The sequence below is a fragment of the Heterocephalus glaber genome, unplaced genomic scaffold, assembly GCF_053883595.1.
Source record: "Heterocephalus glaber isolate CG9 unplaced genomic scaffold, H.glaber_assembly_v1.0 deba00000122, whole genome shotgun sequence".
Taxonomy (NCBI): domain Eukaryota; kingdom Metazoa; phylum Chordata; class Mammalia; order Rodentia; family Bathyergidae; genus Heterocephalus; species Heterocephalus glaber.
In genome coordinates this window covers 7661768-7683002 of record NW_028258138.1, presented here as the reverse complement: position 1 = coordinate 7683002, position 21235 = coordinate 7661768, and the positions used below count along the sequence as shown (strand labels likewise).

The window sequence follows — 21235 nt, the reverse complement described above, 5'->3', positions numbered from 1 at the left end:
ATAATCTTTCAAAACTCAGTGGACCATATATGTGTGGTTCTCTTTCTAGATTCTCTGTTTTATTCAAATGATCTATATGTCTTTCCTTACACCAACACTGCCTTGATTACTGTAGCTTTAGAGGAAGTCTTAAAATTAGATACTAAATGTCTTCCAACACTGTTCTTCTTTTTCTTTTTACTTTTCTGAGTCCTTTGTACTCCTACATAACTTTTAAATTTCAACATCTGATTCTTCATTTACAGCAAGTATACATAGATCTGAATTTTTATACATATCTTGTGTTTTCTAATCCTGCTAAATTCAAATACAACTTCTAGGAGCTCCTAGAGATTTCTTAGTATTTTCTCTGTAGATGATCATTTCTTCTGCATATAAAGATTTTACTTCTACCTTGCCAATCCTACCCTAATTGTGTCATTTTATTGCCAGACTATTTTAGTTTGGGCCTATGTTTCAAAGTTTAATGGACAGATGAAGGGAAGGCATATCTGCCCTTGTTCCCCACCTAAGGGAGAAACCATTGTATCTTCTCCATTCATATAAGGCATTTTTGCTGGAAGTATGGAGTACATGTCTTTAATCTGTTGAGAAGGTTCTGTTCTACTTCTAGTCTTCTGATAGCTTTTACCATGAACAGCTGGAGAATCTAATCCAATACTTTTTCTCCAACCACTGACAGGATCATATGACTTTTTCCTTTCCTCTGTTAAAACGATGACTTCTGGCAGTGGATCTCCTAATGCTGAACCAACACTGCCATCCCTATGATAAAACCACTTTCTACATACTGCCAGATCTGACTTCTAACTGTTTTGTTAAACAAATTTCTATCTATGTTCATACTTTTTTCTTCTATTATCTTTATCCAGTTTTAGGATTAGCACAATGTTGATTTCCTAAAATGAGGGGAGAAATGTATCCTTCTTTTTTCTGTTTTCAATGTTTGATATAATTTATCAGTTAAAATGTATATGAGCCTGTTCTTGTCATATAGGTAGATTTTCAAGCTAGGAATATACTTTAATAGGTGCTATTGAAATTTTATATTTCCTCTAGAGTTAGTTTCATTAATTTGTCTTCCAAGGTACTTCTTTGCAGTTGTCAAATTTTATTTCAAAAAATATTTTTGTAATATGCTTTCTATATCCTTTTTTTTCCATTGAATTTATTGGTACATTTTAGGTATAACATACAGTTACGTTCATCATTGGGATCTTGTACCATTACATGAGTATCTTGGTTCTTATTTTTTCCCCTTCCCCTGCCCTCCCTTCATCCCCTCCACCCTTCCCTATTTGCAAAGACTTTATTTCCATTTTTTTCCTTTTCTCATATTTTTTCTTTTCCCTTCTTTCCTTTCCCCTAGCCCTCCCACTTCCCCTGCTCCTTTAGACCTTTCCTTTTTATTGCACAATATCAATTATACATTGTTTTAATCATACTATCAAAATTTAGAGGACATTACCACAGTCTATATCCTTTTAAATTCTGTAAAATCTGTGGTAATGGCTTCTAGATCTTGATATTATAATTTTAAAAATGTATAATTGATATTGTGTAATAGGAAGAAAAGGTCTAAAGGATCAGGGGAAGTGGGAGGGGTAGGGGAAGGGAAAGAAGGGAAAAGAAAAAATATGAGAAAAGGGAAAAAATGGAAACAAAGTCTTTGCAAATAGGGAAGGGTGGAGGGGGTGAAGGGAGGGCAGAGGAAGGGGAAAAAGATAAGAACCAAGATACTCCTATAAAGGTACAAGATCCCAATGATGAATATAACTGTATTTTATACCTAAAATGTACCAATAAACAGTGGGGAAAAAGGAGGGGAAGGTTATGATACATGGATTATATCTCAATTTTTGAAAATTTAGTGAGAATTTGGAGTTCCCCTCCAAAGGGTGTGGTAAAGATGAGAAAGGAATGAGAAAGGGGGAAATTGGGAGAAGCACTGACTCTTGCAAGTGGTGCAGCGGGTAAGAAGCCAGTTTCACAAGGGTCAGAAGGACCTGAACACAGAGCTATCTAAGGTACAAATTGAAGTGGTGCTGCTACCTGTAAAGAGGTCCTCCTCCAACTCCTGTTCTGAGGCTAAAGACACACCAAGCTCAGAACAGAGAGAGGAACCTTTGGCGATCAAACTGGTAAAGGAAATGAGAGACATCAGACATCACCCCACTCCCACCCCGCCACCATCACTGGTACTCAGGATTGAATCCAGGGTCTTCAATTGCACTACACCTTCAGCCCTTTTTATTTTTTAATTTGAGACAGAGTCTTGCTAACTTGCTAAGTTGCCCAGACTGGGGTTGAACTTTCAATCCTGCCTCAGCCTCCCTGAGGGGTAGAGTTCACCACTATGCCCAGCTGACATCAGCTCTTAATATAATATATGTCAGAGTGGTTGATGCTAAGAACACTCTTGAACAATCTTGACACTCTTGACACTCTTGAACATTCTTGACAGGGAAAACACCTTTAGTGACATGGGCTGATTTGATCACTTGAGCAGGCCAGGAATGATGTTCCCACTTCCTCTTCTCTGTCACATACAGGGATCCAGAAGTTCTTTCCAGCTCTATTCACTGAAAGATGAGGATGGGGAGCAAGGAGTGGAGCGGGTAGAAGGGTGGAAAGGAACTACTGATCACAAGGCAGAGGCCAAGGGGAAATAAGGTAGGGCCCCTTAGGGGACATGGGAGGAAGTAGAGGTTTAACAGAAATGAAGAGATCAATAGGAAGGAAGAAGAGAGAGAACAGGACTCCTCAGATGGAGAAGGGCCTCGGAAAGATTTGGTGGCCCAAAAGATACAAGGTCAGATAGAAAGACACATTTGAGGAAGAGTTCTCCTGGGGCAAAGGAAAAAGAGAAACAGACTTTTGTTATGTGCTGCCATAAAGTATAGTTATGCACCATTTAATAATGGGGACAGTGTTCTGAGAGATGTGTCATTAGGCGTTTTCATCATTGAGTGAACATCATAGCGTGTTATTAGACAATTAAGGTGGCCACAATGTTACTAGGTGATAGAATCTTATGCAACCACTAGGACCACTGTCTACAGTCTGTCATTGATTGAAATGTCCTTGTGTGATACAAGACTGTGTATTCTTGGGTCCATTTCATATTCTTCAAAAAACTCTAGGGCTGGGGACATAGCTCAGTAGAGCATTCACTGAGCATACACAAGACCCTAGGTTTTATCCCTAGCACTGCAAAAACAAAAATAAAACCCTGTGATATAGATTGAAATTCAACAGGGATGTGCTTCCTTGATGACCACACTTCTCCGGGATGACCCACACTGCATCAGAGATGGGAAAATGAAATTCTGGGATGTTATATAGCTAGAGTACTACAGAGGATGAGCAAATCTTTCTCCCTTCCTACATGTATCAGGTGGGCAAAATGACACAAAAAGAAATAAGAGGTGAAATGAGTACCTAACCACCCTGAAAGGAAATGAATCCACTATTTCTCAATCCTAAAGGCATTTTGCTTCAACCCACTTTTTCTCTAAAACAGCTGAGTAAAATGTTGGATATGACTCTTAGGTATTCCAAAAGTCTCAAAGCCTATTCAATATCAATTTAAAGAAGATACAAGAGTCAGCAGATCCAGGACACAAAGGAGCCTTTCCTACAGGATCCTACATCTTTGGTAAGTCACTCAACCTCCTGAGCAGGGAGATCGCTGGGCACCAGAGGACAAAGGTACCGTGTGCCAAAGAAGGGTCACTAAGAGGGAAAAATCTCCCACGCTTTCACTGAAAGTAACATGGTCAAGCAAGTTCATGACCCATCCTGACGGCTGACACAGAGGAGCTGAGAGACTCTATGCCTCCTAAGTAATGCCTGAGGAGACTTAACTGACCTTGATAGATAGCAAGAGGTTCATACTGATTGACAGGTCTCACTTTAACTTGGTCTTAAACATCCAGCAGAAAAGAATAACCAAAAGAAGTATAAAATAATGCCATAGTAATAAAGCTAGATGTAAATAGGGGCTCCAGTCACTGACCCCTTCTGGCAGTTTCCAGCTCTACCAGTAGCTGACCATGATTATGGATCATTAGGAAAAAAAACTATGGTAAAATCTATAAGAGCTCAGCTAGAGTTTTATATTTCTTAGTGAAATTTGTTCTTCAAATTGTCTCATCTTACAGCTGAAACTAAAGAGACTTATGACAAAGTATCAGACTTATAGATAACCTCTTATCAATGAAAGACTCTAAGAGTCAACAGGTTACAATCACTATTTGAATTTCTAAGTATGACTTTCTTCCTAACCTGCCCTTCCATTCTAGTGTGCTCATGCTTAGATTATACATGCTCTAATTTCTTTAAAGTTTTGTTTATTCTTGCCTAGAGGCTGCCAAACTCCAAGCAGTCATACAAATGGAACCAATGACAAATGTGCTAGACTTCTTTTACTGGGATCCACCAGATCGACCTTGTAAACAGCTCAAAACTGCTAAACGATACAATAGGACTTCTGTGTTGGATTCTGAGTCCCCTGGACCTTCTCCTTATCCTCTTTGTGGGAGGCTATTACTAGTTCCTCCCGGTGGAGACCCTTGTTGGCTATATTCATAGCAATCCTGCTGACCTTATAATTTGGACCATGTATTAACTGTTTCTTTGGCTTTGTCTCCTCCAGACTCAAAGTTATATAGCTACCAAGAAGACAATGCCTGACACCTATCGAGGGCCTTTAGATAAGACTCTGTAGAGTAACTCTAACTGCTGATCACAACTACAACCCTCTTCAGCTGGAAGTAGCCAGAACTGTCAGCCCTTTGCCCCCTCACAGCAGTCAGGGGTACTTCTTCAGAGGGAGGAATACTGCAGATAGGTAAGTTAATTATCTTGTTGGCAGGTAGACAGGGCCTCCCTTAAGGCACCAGGGCTCCAGGAGGCAACACAGCAAGGGACCAACATGGAGAACAATTGAGGCACATTCACTGGTTAGCATTATAAAAAGGAAAAGAAGTACTACTTCCCCTATAGATAGATAGGAGTAATTGATATTCTAAATGGGAAATTCCTTGTATGTGACTTGTCTTCCCATTTGATCCCCATTTGGGTGACTGTACTTGTAATCTTATTGATTGGTCATGGTTTTGTCCCACCTCAAGCCCACCTTGTAAATTTCCATTGGGTCTTATACTTTTGTCCCACTTTGTACCCACCTCACCACATGGCTTTGCTGTATGAAACATCTTTGAAAAGTGGGGCGGGCAGGCAACCCACTTTCCGGTCCCCCTTCTGCGTCTCTTAGACAGAAGCTTTCTTTCTCTCAATAAATTTTTCCTACTCTTAAAAAAAAAAGGAAGATACGAGATACTGAGGGGTTTTTTTTACCCTATAGTCAAAATATGAGTGGAATAGATGGGCATGGTGGTGTGTGCATATAATGCCAGTACTCTGGGAGACTGAGACAGGAGGATTACAAATTCAAGCCCAGCCTCAGGAACTTAGTAACTTAGTAAGACTTTGTCACAAAAATTGAAAAATAAAAATAAAAAGGGCTGGGTGTGTGACTCAGTGCAAAGGCCCTGAGTTTAATCCTTGGTACCACAAAAATTGGGGGAGATCTTCACTGTTACAATTCAAATATGGAAAAAACTGTGATGCTGTTTTATAGGGATGAAATCAATAATGAGAAATTTAAATTTTGCATACAGGAAGTTTTCATATTTGATGAATGACTTCATTCTTGTGTTACTAATTATTTGCCTTTTAAAAACATTACAAATGTTGGAAACGTCCATTAGTCAGTATTTATCAACATCTTAGGAACAGATGAGAGTGAATCAGTTTTTAGGGAACACAGAGGAACTACTTATGCTGTGAACTCAATTGTGAAGCCATCCCATAGATGACTGGGAAAGAGAGCAATAGCAAGAACTTAATCTCATTCGTTTTACCAGGTTTACCACTAAGCTCTTCGCTTTGACCCAAGTATCTCAGAAAGAACAAAGCTGTCAAGGTGGGATATGGGGGGATGGCAAAAATACAATCCAATATTATGGTAAAATGCCACCTCTTAGAGTGTGTCCATAGTTCAACATTACTTTTGGTGTCCAACTTAACTTTTTAATTGAGTCAACAAACTTTTTCTGATTTTTTGTTGGCTTGTCTATTTCTAGTTATTTTCATTAAAACATGTTTCTTTTAAAATCCATGACTTCCATTTAAGGCAAGAAAGGTAACAGTCAATATGGATTTTAAGACATACCTGTTGTATTAGTCACTTTCCTGTCACTGGAAAAAAATATCTGATCACAAGCAACTTAAGGTAGGGGAGGTTTATTTTGGCTCATGGTTTTAGTGAGTTCAGTCCATGGTTGGTTGGCAGAAATAGCATGATAGAAGGACATGGTGGAGGACAGCTGCTCAACACATGGCAGCCAGAAATCAGAGAAAGGAGAAGGGACAGACAAGAATACACTCTTTCAGGTCAGGCCTACAGTGACCTGCCTCTTCTGCCTAGGCTCCACTTCCTACCAGTACATTCAGTGGATGAATCCCCTGATCAGTACAGGAATCCCATGACCCAGTCATCTTTATGAAGCCCCACCTCTGAACACATGAGACTTTTGGTGGACATTGTAGATTTAAACTACAACAACTACTCATAATCTAATTTCCGAAAGAATGTTAGTTAGTTTGACTCGTAATCTGCTATTCTCAGGAAACTTTTTCTGTTTCTTCATAGCAAATATTTTTGGCTTTGTAGGCCACAGATTCTCTGTTGTAACTAACTACTCAGCTCTGTCTTTGTAAAGCAAAAACAGCCACAGACAATATATAAATGACAATGTGGCTGTGTTACCCTAAAATTTTATTTACAGGGAAAGGCATCAGACCAGATTTGGACCATGATCATAGTTTGGTTTACATTATCCTGGAATGACTAGAGCCATGATTTATGCTTTACAACTTATAATGATATTATTATGAGTAATTATATTTCATATTTATCCTGCTTCAACTAGTCATTTATTTTCTTTTTGTACATTGTCAAATTTCATAGTGATAGTCTGCAACAAATTTGGAGATGCTGTATTTTAATGAGAGACAAATATGCATCACCCCAAGTCTCTCCAGTGCTATATTATGGCCTTCAGGGTTAAGCCCTTATGAAAGCAAATGATGGAGAAAAAGCAGAACAAGAACTTAAGGTAGAAGTTGTAAATTGATAATAAAAGCCCTTGTTTCTTTGCCCACACTCCTTTCCTTTCTTCCTTTGCCCTCATTTGGAGTATGATTTTTCATCATAATATTTGGAGAGAAACTGGGGTGTTATTGACTGGAAGGGCCACAGGGAGGTAACGAGTAAAAAGCCCTTCCCTGTCTGATGATGTCCTTTCTTGTGTACTAATTCTCCTCCCCACATTGCTGTATGCCAGAGAGATTCCTTTTTCCAAAAGGCTTCATATTCTAATTCTAGCACATTCTCCATTTCTCAATGGATTTTTCCAGAAAGCTTGCCTCAGATGATGAGGCAGGTGCAGGAGGCTTTGCCTTGTTCTAAGTGCCCCAATTCCTACCTTAACAGCTCTAGAAGGCCTCAGAACTGATGCCTGTACCACCACCTTTCACATACAGACTCTCTCTGCATCATCTTCCTCTCTCATTTCTCCAAAAAAATGTAGCTATTGCTCCAATATCCACTGCTATGCCTCACTGTCATGCTCCAGCTAGAGAAGGCCCTAATTTTTCAACAGGGAAATAATCTTGTATATTGATATTGACCATAACATTATCCTAGGCAGCCATGAGGTGTGCACAAATAATTTGTCATAATAAAAATGTAACATTCCTAATATAAAATTGAATTATTTCTTCAATAATTCACAACAGATTCAATAGTATCCCCCAAATAACGTCACTTCTGATGTGCTTTGTTGAGTGGGATGGTGGGTTAGAACAAGGAGAGATAGTTAAGAACTTATTCTTCCTTCTACTCTCAGCACAAAAACCTTTGATACAGTTAATAGATGTGGAAAATACAAGTTTTCCACTGCTTATGAAGTATGGTTTTATACTTCTTCATATTCTCCTTTTAGTTTTACCCTGAGGTACATTTTAATAGGAAAGATGAGGTTAAACATAGAATTGTGAATGCTCCTGCATTGCCAGTAAACAAAAATGCTACCATACCATTCCTCTAAGCAAAGTTAATATGTGTGTCAGCTTTCAATCACTGTAACAAACTACTGGAGGTAATCCTCTAAAAAAGAGGAAAGGTTTACTTTAGCTTACAGTTTCAGAGTTTTTAGTCCATGGTCACTTGGTTTTTGGGCCTGTGGAAAAGCAACACATCATGACAGGGACTACATGTTGAAGCAAATTCTTCATCTCATGGCTAGGACTACTCAAAAGGACAGAGAGGAAGAGAATGGGGTCCTACAATCTCCTCTAAGGGATGCCCCCAGTGACCTGATGACCTCACGCTAGGCCCACCCTCTTACAGGTTTCCACCCTCCTCCAGTAGCCAAGCTGAGCACCAAGCTCTAACACCTGAGCCACTGGGGACATTCCACACTTAAACTATAATAGCATGATGGAAAATTTTGCAGTCAAACTGTATTAATTATTTTTAAAATTTTTCTTGATATTATTTAGACTTATTTTCATACATGTATCATAAGAAAAATCAGATTAAATTGTTGTATATGGCTTTTTATCAAGGACAGCCACTTGGAGCACTTGAGAATCAACGATCTCTTTGCACCAATAAAATGCAAACATTTAGGTATTCAATACATTGTAATTTTCAATGAAAATGATATTTAAACGTATTTATTGTAGTACCTGCTTGCTTATTTATTAAACACAGAACTATCGTAATTGCTGTACATTTTGCATTTCTCAATGCTCTTTAAAAAGAAAACAACTCAAAAATAAGTCTAAAATAATCCCTTAAATACATTTAAAAAATAATTTTCAATGATGAAATTAGCAATATTAATTTTTGCCTATAAAATGACTAGTTTTTGAGATCTTTTTAAGACTGCTTTCTTCCATATGTGGATAAATGAATTTTTGAATGTCTCTAAAAAAAAAAGCAGTGATATTTCCTTTATTTTCCTACAATATTTTTTTATTTTCTCAAAATCTGAGTCTACTCCCAAAATATGTCATTTTCATTAGATATACAAATCTATATATACAAATCTATAAAGTTTGCTGTAGATGTCATTCATTATACATTGCAATAAATTGAACGGTAACCTCCACCTCCCCCTCAAAATAATATGTCCAAGTTCTGATACCCAGTACCTATGAATATGACCTTATTTGGAAATAGGATCTTTGCAGGTATAATTTAGTGATCAATTTGGAGATGAGATCATTTTAGATTAAATGAGTGAACCCTAAACCCAATAAAAAGTAAGAGAAAAGGAGAAACGGGTATAGAGGTACAGGAAGGTGATGTGACTACAGAGACAGAGATCGGAGTAATGTCCCCACCCTCCAAGGAACACTAGGAATTGCCAGCAAGCACCAGAAGCTAGGAGAGAGTCAAGGAACAGATTCTGCCTAAGAGATTTCAGAGGGAGCAGGGCTCTGCACGCATCTTGATTTCATATTTCTGGCCTCCAGGATCATGAGAGAATAAAATTCTCTCGTTTTAAGCCACCAACTTTGTGATGACTTCCTAGGCGGCCCTAGGAAACTACCATACATATATTGTGGCAGAGAACGAAATGCTTCTCTAGTATAGATGATACTTGCTCTAGCTTTTAAGAGACCTGAAGGGCAGGATCTCATTAGTGCCAGACAAGCACATACACGTGCAAGGCCAAAACAGTTTGCTGCAGCTGAAGCATGCCTAGTGTGATTGCCTTGTGGGTACTGAATGCCAGGTAAAGATCAGGCTGGGTCAAATACAGTAACCAAGAGAAGGGCATCTCCAATGGACCCTTCAAAGAGAGTGTGTATGGTTCTAGCAAAGCTCAGCATCCTTTTCCTACAAAGGACCAGAGAGTATTTTCAGCTTTGGGACACTTCCGGGTTCTGCCACAACTATTCTACTCTTGTAAAGTGAAAGCAACATGTGGCAAACAAAGAGACATGTAAAACTACTTACATACTCCTGGGTCCAAACACAGAACAGTTTAAATAGAACTCTAGCAGACAGTTGTGCACCTGTATTCACTGCAGCATTATCACAATAGCTGAGAGGTGGAAACCAGCCCACAGCTCACGGATGGATGAATGGATAAATGCATGTGTATATCCACACGGTGGGATAACACTCAGCCTTGAAAGGAATGGAATTCTGACATGTGGATGAACTTGAAAACACTGTTAGTGTTTAGCACAATTAAATGAGCAAAATAAGTTAGACAAAAAAAGGACAAAGATTGTGTCATTACACTAACATGAACGATCTAGAATAGGCAAGTAATGGAGATGGAAAATAAAACAGAGGTTGCCTTTGGCTGGGGGAAGGGGGACAGGAGTTATTGATGAGTGGGATGGAGCTGCTGCTTCTGGTGATGTAAGAGTTTTGGAAGTAGACAGTGGGGATGGTCACCCAACACTGTGCATACACGCAATACACTGAACTGCACGGTTTTAAATAACTGGTATATTTTATATTACACATATTTTGCCCCAATAAAAATAGTTTGTATTTAGGGGGGGAATTCTATAAAACAGGGACTGACCATAGTTTGCCAACCCCTGGTCTAGAGTTTTCTATAACACTGAAGTGGCTGTTGGTGTGGTAATTTCAGAATTATCCTAGCACAGTAGATACAAGGTAGTGACAGCCACCTACCACCTCTGTCATCCCTGGCATTTGATTGTGTTTCGTCTAATGGGTAAATACACATCTGGAACACACATACACATGTGGAACATAGGAGAAGACATATTTGTATTGGCTTGTGTGAACTTAAGCTTCCAAACTATGTGATTTGTATTAAGGACCAGCTGTGGACCTGAGGAGAGAAAATACACTGCCTGGAGCAGCGCAGAGAGCACTGTTTAGGAGTCCATCCCCGTCACCATGTGGGCTCACTCACAGCACTTCTGCTCTCTGGGCATCAGTCTAATCAGGTGAATCTTATTTGTTGGCTCTATGGTGTCCTACACCAGAAAAGCATATAGCTTACACATGAGACCACACGAGAGGACATTACACCATCTCAGGGATAGTTGCCACCATCCGTAAGCCCTTTTCATCCAGAAAAATAAACATCTTCACAGAAATGCACGTGAAACATGAAGCTTTAAGTCATAATTCAATATATAACAACCTGCAAACCCCTGCAGGTTTATTAGATAGCTAATAAAAATAAATCACGCTCATGTTTTTAAAATGAGTCTTCATGTGTTGTGGTTACTTCTTAGGCACACTCTAAATTAACTGTGAAGTGCTACTTCCTGCAGGAACACCCCCACCCCCAACTAGAAAGGGGTTAGAAGGCTAAAGACTGCAGACACGCATCATGTCTGCAGGAATCATTTTTTTAAAAGATCAAATGTAATACTTTCTTTCATCGTGGACAACTGCTTTGAGATTTTCCATTCGAGCAGCCTTGAACAGAGCCTCCAGCGCTGGCCAATTACTCCTGACAAATACCATTTGGGCATGAGTGATGTAAGTGAAATAAAACAGTGGAGGGAAAAAAAAAACTGAATATGATAAAAGGGATTTTTTTTGGTCTGCTGAGAACTTACTGTAAGTTACACATTCAGGAGGTAAGGCCCAGCTTCCTGCCAGTGAGGCATCCTATGTGACTGGGAGTCCTAAAGTGACTTTTGTTTGACAGTAACAGGAAGAAAAGACAAAAGTCAGTTTTCATGTCCTGTAAAACGCAGTCAGATCTTTCTTTCTCCCCTCACAAAGAAAAAAATGTATATAAACAAAGAAGGGACACCAGGCCCTGTTCTCCATCATTCGGCACAATGTGAGCTAATGGGTGAAAACAATGCCCTGAACTCAGCCCAGCCAGGGCACCGCAGCTGCTGGCCTCGCTCTGTGAGCTGTGGCATGTTAGAACCGGCGGCAGAAACCAAAGCCACAAGAACGAGAGGCCCAACGGCGTTCAAAGTTCGACGAGCTCTCCTAATGTTTCCTCCCTTTCTGAGTCCTCCAGCTCCAGAACTCACGATGCCTGAGACAAAGCAAAGACAAAGTCACCTCCCCACCACCACCACCGCCACTCCTGGCTCCTTCCCTGTCCCTCGCCCTTCAAGACTCCAAGGAAACTCATGCTTTAACCTGACCCCGGAGCTGCGGGGAGTCGGAGAGCAGCGCACAGAAATGACCGTACAAAGAGCCCAGGCGGAATCCCGCAGACCTGGACTCAGAGCAGATCTGTCTTCTTCCAGCGAGGAAAGGACTTTGCCTACTGACCGACTGAGCTACACTTTTCTTGTTCCTCAGGAGGAAAGCAGTGGAGCCTTGAGGAGGAAACTGATTCCTGGATAGCAGCCACGAGGTCCACGCGGGGTGGGGCTCCACCACTAGGCAGTCTGAGTAGTTGCGAAGTGAATGCCACAACCCATCTGAAAGAGCCGGAGCCTTGTAGGCACCGTGCAGCAGTGCGGATGTACGCGCAGCTCCCAGTCTGCACTGTCGGTGAGGGCCCCACGGCCTCACCTGGCACTGCTGGAGGTCTTCGGGAGCAAGCAAGCCTTTTAAAAACAGGGGCAACATCAACTGGAGACTTGATAAAGAAAATGTGGTTTTTTATAAAATGGAGTACTACTCAGCCATCAAAAATGAGAAACTAGAGACATTTATAGCTAAATGGATGCACATTGAGGCCATACTCTTAAGTGAAATAAACAGGACACACATGTAAATACCCGAATAGTTTCTCTGGTGTGAGAAACTGAAAGTGTAAATAAGGACTAAATGTATAATAGATAATATGAAATAGGAAGAAAAGGGGCAAAGGGGAAGGGGAAGTGGGTGAGGTAGGGGAAAGGAAAGAGGGGAATGGAATTAATATGAGAAAATGGAAAAATGGAAACAAAGTCTTTGTAAATAGGGAGAGATGGAGGGACTGAAGGGGAGGGCAGGGGAAGGAGGAAAAATAAGAACCAAGAGAAATTATGTAGAGGTGCAAATTTCCAATGATGAATGTCATTATATTGTATACCTAAAAATGTAAAAATAAATAAATAAATAAAATAAAAATGGGCAAAACCGCAGTTATCACTCTGATAACCAGGCCTTCCGGGTCCCCGAGCAGAGCCCAGGCCCACCTCACTCCATCTTGGATCTATCTCCAAAGGCACCTTGTGTCAAGGGTGGGTGTCCCCAACAGGGCTAAGCAGACAGCTGACAGTCACAGTGACCAACCCAGCAGCCTGGTACAGTCGTCCCTCCGGATATTCTGGGGATGAGTTCCCAACCTTAACCTAAACCTGAAATGTGTAGTACTTGCATGGATCTACACAGTAACTTACATACACCTGTCTACTTCAAATCATCTCTTGACGGTTCATAATATCTAATACAATGGACATGCTGTGTAAATAGTTGTTATACTGTTTGGGGGATAATGACAAGGATGAAATCATGTTTAGTATGGATGCGATTTTTTTCTTTTGAATGTGTCTCTTATTCACAGGTGGCTGAATCCACAGATGCGGAACCCATGGGTACACCCCCTAAACTGGCTGGACCACTGGAGCCATCCACACCGCTGAGGCACTGTTTTCTACTATAAGCATTGCAGATTGTTCCCACCCGAGTTCTGATTTGGTGGGTCTGGGAAGGTGGGTTGTCTAAGATTGTTTATTGGAACGGGCTCTGGGCACGCTGATGTTGTCCTCTGAGGAATGAGGTTAAGGCAAGCAACCTCCCCACCAAAAAAGATGGTGAAAGTGTTTATTTCACTTCCTGGGACATTTTTGACAGCAGGGCCTCCTCTACAGACTTCTGCCTTGGTAAACTATAAAAGAAACCTAGAAGTTGCCCCCTGCTAGTATTTTGCTCCTAGTGGTATTAGAGACACTGCATTCTGTATACTGACAGGACATTTTCTACCTTGTAAAATTCCTGCCTGTAGGTGTGTTCAGGTAACCACAGGTCCCAAACCAGGCTACTTGGTGCCTACCTGCTCTTAAGGTTGAAACACAGCAATAAAAAAATCCCTTGTCATTCCAAGCTGAATGCTCTCAAGCAATATCTGAATCCCAAACACACAACCAGCATCACCAGTAATGCAACTTCGATCTGAGAAACAGGAATTGATAGTTTTCTCCACTTTCCAAACTAGAAAAACAGAACACCAACACTGTGTAAAGGCCTCATCCAGTGTCCTTGCCAGTACTGTCCAAATCCATGTGCCCAAGAGGAAACAAACTTACACCCAAGACAAAGCCACAATGAGTAAGATAGCAAGACGTGGGGAGGAGAAGAAGAATCATGATAGAAGGTTCTCATCTCCACATTAAGTTAGTGGAGCTACAACACGACAGAGACATTGAGAAGGTCCAGCAGATGGAAGAAATCCCTTCCAATGAGGCCACTGGCATGAAGTCACAACATGACGTAGTGCTAAGTCTGCCCACAGGGGGGGTCTGTGGTTGTGGTCACTTCTGGAGGAGCCATAGCTAAGGGTGGACTTCTCCAAGGAGAGGAGCCGTGGGCACCCTGGATCAAATGCGCCCCTGTAACAGTGGTTGGGCCAGCTTTCCACAAAATGACCACTTTCTTACTGTAGAGCTATCTGGCAGATGAGGAGCTGTGAGTCCCTCTTTCTTTGTGTGACTAATTTTAACTTAACAAGAGTTCCTCTCTTTACCTGCATGTCAGGTAGACCTCTGTCTACCTCCTATAAATGATGATGGAAATTAAAACCTGCTACTTGGTACGAGAAATTCCTCTGAAGAAAGTGCTAAGGATTTACACTTACTTATGGCTTGTCTACTGGCAGACAGGCTTGTTCCTGAGTCTAATCACTTGTCCTGCCTCTGCCCAGTCCTCTGGACCACCCTGCCCTACTGGCCAGTTTATCTGCCTGCTTCTCACTCAAGAAGATCCAATTGCCCAAAGGAAAATCTGAACATCTGCATTTGGTTCCAAAAGCAACAGAGAGTTGTTTTTGCCTGTTGGGGTTCTATTCATATTTGGAAAAAACATCCTGTGATTCACTTCCATGGAGTCAATGCCCAACTCAGCATCCTCAACTTTGGTCCTCTGGCGCCATCTTGTGTACTAAAATAGAAGTGGCTGAAGGACATCACAAAGTCTCAAGAGGATTCATCTGATAGTTTTTCGGCAGCAATCCAAACACTCAGGACACAGAGGTGTGGATCACATTGAAAAGATACTTGTGAAAAAAACAAACAAACTAAAAAGTATTGATCATCTACTGTGGATTGGGTGTTTATATTTAACTGTATTTGCTGAGTGGAATGATAAAAGCATTTGATCTCTGGATTGGTCTTACACATCGACTGGTACTATTTCAAAGATTTACGCGGCATAAAGAGGTGTACTATAGGAACAAACACTCACTATCCTCCCTCCCAAAAGTACAGTAATTAAAGGTTTTGGAAACCAGAATGTTCCAGCAGGGAAGAGTTAAGCGTCTTTCTCCTGTATATCAGAGGCTCAGAAAGCTCTTGGCAGTTCTAACGACACCGCCCCCCCTCCCGCCTCTCCCCACCCATGCCCTGGCACACCCCAGATCAGGATTTGTCAGAGTTCTGTATGCATAACTAAGACTGTGAGCCACTATCTGAGGCCTGGGAGGCAAAGATATTCAATGAAACAAGTCGTGAGGACTAACCTAGGAAGCAAAGGTCTACACCACGTTTCTCATGCTCCTTTTGGTCTGACCTGCTTTTCTAGTGATGTTCTGAACTACCTTTTATCTTCAAATACTCAGTCTCCCTTTGCAATAAGGGCAAAGTTAGGATTATTTACAATATTTATTACCCATAATTGCAAAGTAGGCTCTTTGCAGTCCTGGCCTTTGCCTTACCTTCCAAATCTAGGTTGGTAGGAGTATTTGGGTTCTGAGCAGTTTCTCTGGCACCAGGAGAAAGCTTTCAAAGGCAATTGCTAGAGCTGCTGAAATGGACAAGGACCCAAAAGGTCAACAGGACAGCCTTGCCCCAGGATAAATTCCTCAGAAATGGCAAGTGGCCTCCTTTTTGGGATCTCTCATCCTTCTCCGTTCTCTAATATCAGCTACTGCCCTTTGAGGTATGGGCTGGGAGGGGTGACGGTGCTGTAACTGAAATGGATCTGTCCCCAGGAGGAGATGCAGGGAGAGAGCTTGGCCCACAGACTTCTGAGCAATTCTCCCTTCTCCCCATAGCTTGGCTCTGTTTAAACAGATTCCCTTGCACGAGTGAGCACAGAAAGGTCAACAGTCTCCCATTATACTTCGAAAACAGGACCAGCAAAACCAGCTGTTTGAGGTGGCAGTGTCCATCTTGTATCCTAGACTTCCTGTCTTCGAAGGCAGATGCAAGAATCACTGAAAAACCAGTGCTCACACCAGCTGAATGGTGTGGGGCGGGTATCTTGACCCCTGAATGCCTTGGTGTCTCCCCATTTAATTAAATGCAACACCTGCTCCTGAAGCTCTTGTGAAAATTAAATGAGGAACACGGACGCAAATGTGCCACACCACAGAGGCCTCGGAGGCTGTTCGTCCCTGTCCCTCTCTTTTAGTGGAGTCTACCACTTCCCTTTTCCACCCCAACAACCCTGCTGAAACTTTCCGGTTCTTCAGTAGAGGAGAATCATTTGGGGGGGCTCCCTTGGGAGAGGTCTGGATCTTACAGTCTGGGAGAAGGATGCAGGAGAGGGGAAAAGTCCACTAGGACGGGTGAAAAGCGGGTTCTGATCCTAAATCAATGGCCCCGGAACACCTTTCTCAGCCTCTCTGGGCTCCTACCAATGAGGAAGTCGGAGCCGCCCAGCACGCCTGTCCTCCGAGGCTGAACGCTGAGAGGACCAGCCTCAGAATCCCCGGCTCTCAAGGTCAAGTTTGCCTAATGCTCCCAAGAGCCCACTAAAGGGCTGACAGAACCGAGGGCTCCTCCTTTGGGACGGCCACATCAGTAGTTTGCAAACTTAGTATGGACTGAAGTCCCCTGGGAAAGCCACATTCCGGGGCCCTCCCCCAGGGATTCTCACTCAGCGGGCCCGCGTGGGCTCACGCAGTCTGGCTGCTTCTGATCAAGGACATGATCACAGAAAAGGCTCCAGCTGCCTGTAACAGAAAGACTCCTTTCACCGCCCCACGGGGCTCTGCACTCACCAGGCACAGGTGCGCCTATCTGCCACTCTGAGCCCATTTCATCTTCTACAAAACGTCGCTAGTAAGTCTCTCGGACAATGGGCTATCATGTGTTGAAGTTGGGCTCCCGTGTATTAATGATTCCCTCTGCTTATCAAAAGCAGCCGGGACTGTGAGGGCAGGAGAGTACGTTTTAGGCGGCAGCACTGTATCACCACAGCCCTACCAGATTTTTTTCCTAGAGCCAGCCAGCCCCGCCACACTTTGATTACACAGTACTGAGGTGCCCGCCTATGCCCAAGCGTGCCTCTCACCAATGCTGTCTTCCGTATAGGACCTCGGGAGCACAAGTTTGAACCCAAGCCCTGCCACTCAGTAAAAATGTCACCTCTCTGAACTCTCCACACTTACAAAATCAGGGGACCCTTCCCTCAGAGAATCATTACCAGGATTAAAAGAGGCGACAGAAGGATCAGGGCTTGAGCCCAACACTGCCAGGGCTTCACCATCACTGTCACACTGATAAACTCTGAACCTGCGTGTGAGAAACCTTTCTGAACCTTCCTGAAGAGGGATGTAATCTCACGGTTAGATACTAACCTTACTTACTCTTTAACTGCTTTACTGAAAGTCACATGCCGTAAAATCCATTCACGTGTACAATTCCGTGGGCTTTAGTCATTTCACAGGGGTGTGTCACCACATGACAGTCAGTTTTAGACCATGCTCGTCACTTTCGGAAATCCCAAAGGAAACCCTGTGCTCTGTAGCTGTTACCTTCCCTTCAGCACTGCCCTCCCCAACCCCCCTAAGCAACCACTGGCCCTTTTACTTCTGGAGGTGAGCCTCAGGTGGGCATAGCATATAAATGAAGCTATCTGTGGCCTTCTGTGATTGGACTTTCCTTTGGCATCATGTTTTTAAAGTTCATCAACGCTGTACCATGTATCAGTACTCCACTCCTTTCTATGACTCAACAGTATTCCATTTTATGGACATACCACACTGTGTTTCTAATTATCCTGTGGTGGACATTTGGGCTTTTGATTTTCGTGAATAATGCCGGTTATAAATATTCATCAACAGTTTTTTATGTACACGTTTTCAATTCTCTCAGGAAGATGTAACCCAAGAAAAAGGTAACTTAATGTTCATCCTTTTCAGAAAACGTCAAACTTCTCCAAAGAAGCTGCACCATTTTACATCCTAACCAGCAGTATATGAGGTTTTAATTTCTCCACATCTTGGACATTGTTATTGTCTTGTTATTATCTACTGTTTTGACTATAGCCATCCTCTTTAAGAAGGAGTAACCTTACATTTTTTATTACATTTTATTTTGTGAGTTTTTTAAACTAATAGCCTAAGGTTAAAGCAATACAGAAGGAAACCAGGATGATAACAAATGATGAAGACAGAGAAAAGGCCTCCAAAAGGTGAGTGGGGCCAACAGGAGACAGCAGCAGGCTCGCAGTGCGGGGGACACTGGTACACTGTGTGGTACACTGGCTTTGATGTGGGGGACCCTGGTGTTGTGTATGCTATGTGGGGGACTCGGGTAGGGCTGTAGAAAAATCCATTGAGCCCACTTCTTCCCTACTAATGTTCTTATTTCCTTTAGTTCATCCACGTCTTCCTGGGTCTCTTAAGAAAAGTTCTTCTCCAAGTGGTCCCACAGGTATCATTTCTAACAAAGCTCCTATGTTCAACAGTCAGCCACCAAATCAATACGGGTCTTGCTGTGCTATGCTGGGGACAAAACCCACTGCCCAACATGGGTCTGTAGCTGCTGCTTCCCAAGTGAGGAGCTAAAATGAATTCCCTACTTTGGTATCTCCATGGCCCCTCTGTGGACCCCTCAGGGCAGCAAGCAGGTGCATGGGGTAAAAGAAAGCCATTTTTACAGAACTGAAGCTCCAATTTCCTAAAAGGTCACTGTCAGTCTCTACCTTCAGGCAGGAGCACTTAAATCCCCCTCCACCCCAGGTCTGAGAGAGCCTCTTCTATTTTTAGCTTACAGGATTACAGAGGAATGCCTCAAATCATCCTTAACTGCTGGGTGCTGTCCCCTCAGGTCCTCCATAGTTAGCTGGAGGTTTACCACCCACAGCTCAGTAACCAGATACCACTGAGGCTTGAGGGCTTAGGACCTCATGTGCATGTAAGGCACTAGCAAAAAGACAACAAAAAAGGAAGAAAATGTATTGGGGAGAGGGGCACAACGGGAGTGGGGAGTCACTCAAGAATAAGGAAAAAAACAGGGCCAACGGGTAAAGAGCTCCGCAGGCTGGGACTCTCCACATGGAGAGACAGGTTTGCAGCCCTGATCATGGCTGTGTAAAAACACTCAAGGAGGCAGGAAGGCGTGGGAACAGTGGGCTGCAGACTCAGGGGCAGATTTCTTGCCAGAGGGGCCTAAGATTTCACTTATTCCTAGATAGATAGATGGACAGATAGATAAGATAGACAGACAGACAGATAGATGGATATATATTAAGCACTGACTACACACTGAAAGTCTTAAATTACAATTCTTCATATTGGCTGTGGATGATAAAATATTCATTGGTAAATGTATTATGAGAAGCTACTTTTTGTCATTATAGTTTTTTTTCTCCTAATCATTGGAGGACTAAAATAATTACCTCTGATGTCTACAAAGATTCCAACATTCAAAGGAGACTTTCAATCTGAAAGGTGTAAAAGGGGATAGAAGACAGGAAAAACATTCTGGTACAGCACAGAAGTCACCAAACTTCATTAAAAACAAAGTTTTAGTAGAACACAGCCAACCAATTTGCTTACACATTGTCTTACGGGTGCTTTGCAGCACAGCTGGGACAGAATGCATAATCCAGAAAACTTGAAGTATTTACTATTTGGCCCTCCATAGAGTGTTTGCTGACCACCAGTATAGCATATCATGAAACAAGCCAGGTATTAAAAACAAAATCAACACAATCTCTATGTGAATAGGGAGCTGTTCCAGATGTACTACCAAAAATGTGTGTTTAGACTCTGCCTTCTGAGGTGGGAGCCATTCATTTGGTTCTGTCGAGCTCCACAATGAGAAAGCAACTGGAGCTCTAGGAAAGGAGGAACGTCACAGGGAAAGAGGACTCTGGGCAACAGCAGCAGCTGCGTGGGTGTCCCCGGACAGGCAACCTGCAAACTCTGAGTCCTGACTCTATTACTGTCAAGGGCCACCAAAGGCTACACAGAACTCAACAGCTCTGAAGGAGATGTCCCCTTGTCCTCAGCCTGGGTCTGAGAGACAAAAAATAAAAGCAAGAGTAAAACAGAGACCAAAGTGTCACCATGGCTTTAAGTCAATAGCCCTAGACTGAACCCCAGAATCAAGCAGAAGTATCCACTCAGGGACTGCTGGGCAAGACAGGGCCTGGCTCCCAAAGTGGAAAGGGCTGCCCAGGAGAGAGGCCGGAACAAAGCTGAAGGAACAGCATGGCTGAGGCAGTCTTTCTCCCAAAATTAAGCATCAGTAAAGCCTAACTGGGCATATGAGAGGCCAGGAAATTCAGTCCTTGTAGGTACTCTAAGTGCCTCCCAGGAAGGCTCCTCAACACCCTTCTCAGGCCACCTACACAGGGAAGGTCCAGGAGACCTGGACAGGGCCAGGGCTGCCTCGAGCTCCAGACACCAAAGCCACCAGCTGCCAAGCAGCGCTTTAACTGGACACTATCAGGGCATGTGAAAAGCAAGGCAACAGGACACGAAAGGACTCAGCACACCCAGGGTCTGGCTGACCCCTGCCTCCCTCACAGCCTCCCTCCCCTCTTATGGTCTGGATTTCCCTCCCAATTCTTGCAGCACTTTGGTTTATTTTGTGGAGAGTTAGAAGTGTCACTCAGATGGCACATGTGTCCTCACCCACAACTCCCCGATTCTAGGACCTCTTCTGTCCCCTGCAGATGCCGTCTTAGGAGCAGAGTGGCCACCACCATGTCTTGGGAAGATACTCCTAAAAGTCCAATCACTTG

At 42.6% G+C, this 21235-nt stretch overlaps 1 protein-coding gene across 16 annotated transcripts in view; it reads right to left on the bottom strand.

Moving 5' to 3' along the window:
- Positions 1-21235, bottom strand: part of Setd4 (SET domain containing 4) — a 108865-nt gene that overhangs the window by 43654 nt on the left and 43976 nt on the right. For 13 of the 16 annotated variants that reach the window (XM_087212565.1, XM_087212606.1, XM_087212571.1 and 10 more), the window contains one exon: positions 7994-21235. The gene's annotated coding sequence lies outside the window, so the exon portion shown is untranslated. The other 3 variants (XR_015451724.1, XR_015451725.1, XR_015451726.1) reach the window with 3 other exon arrangements.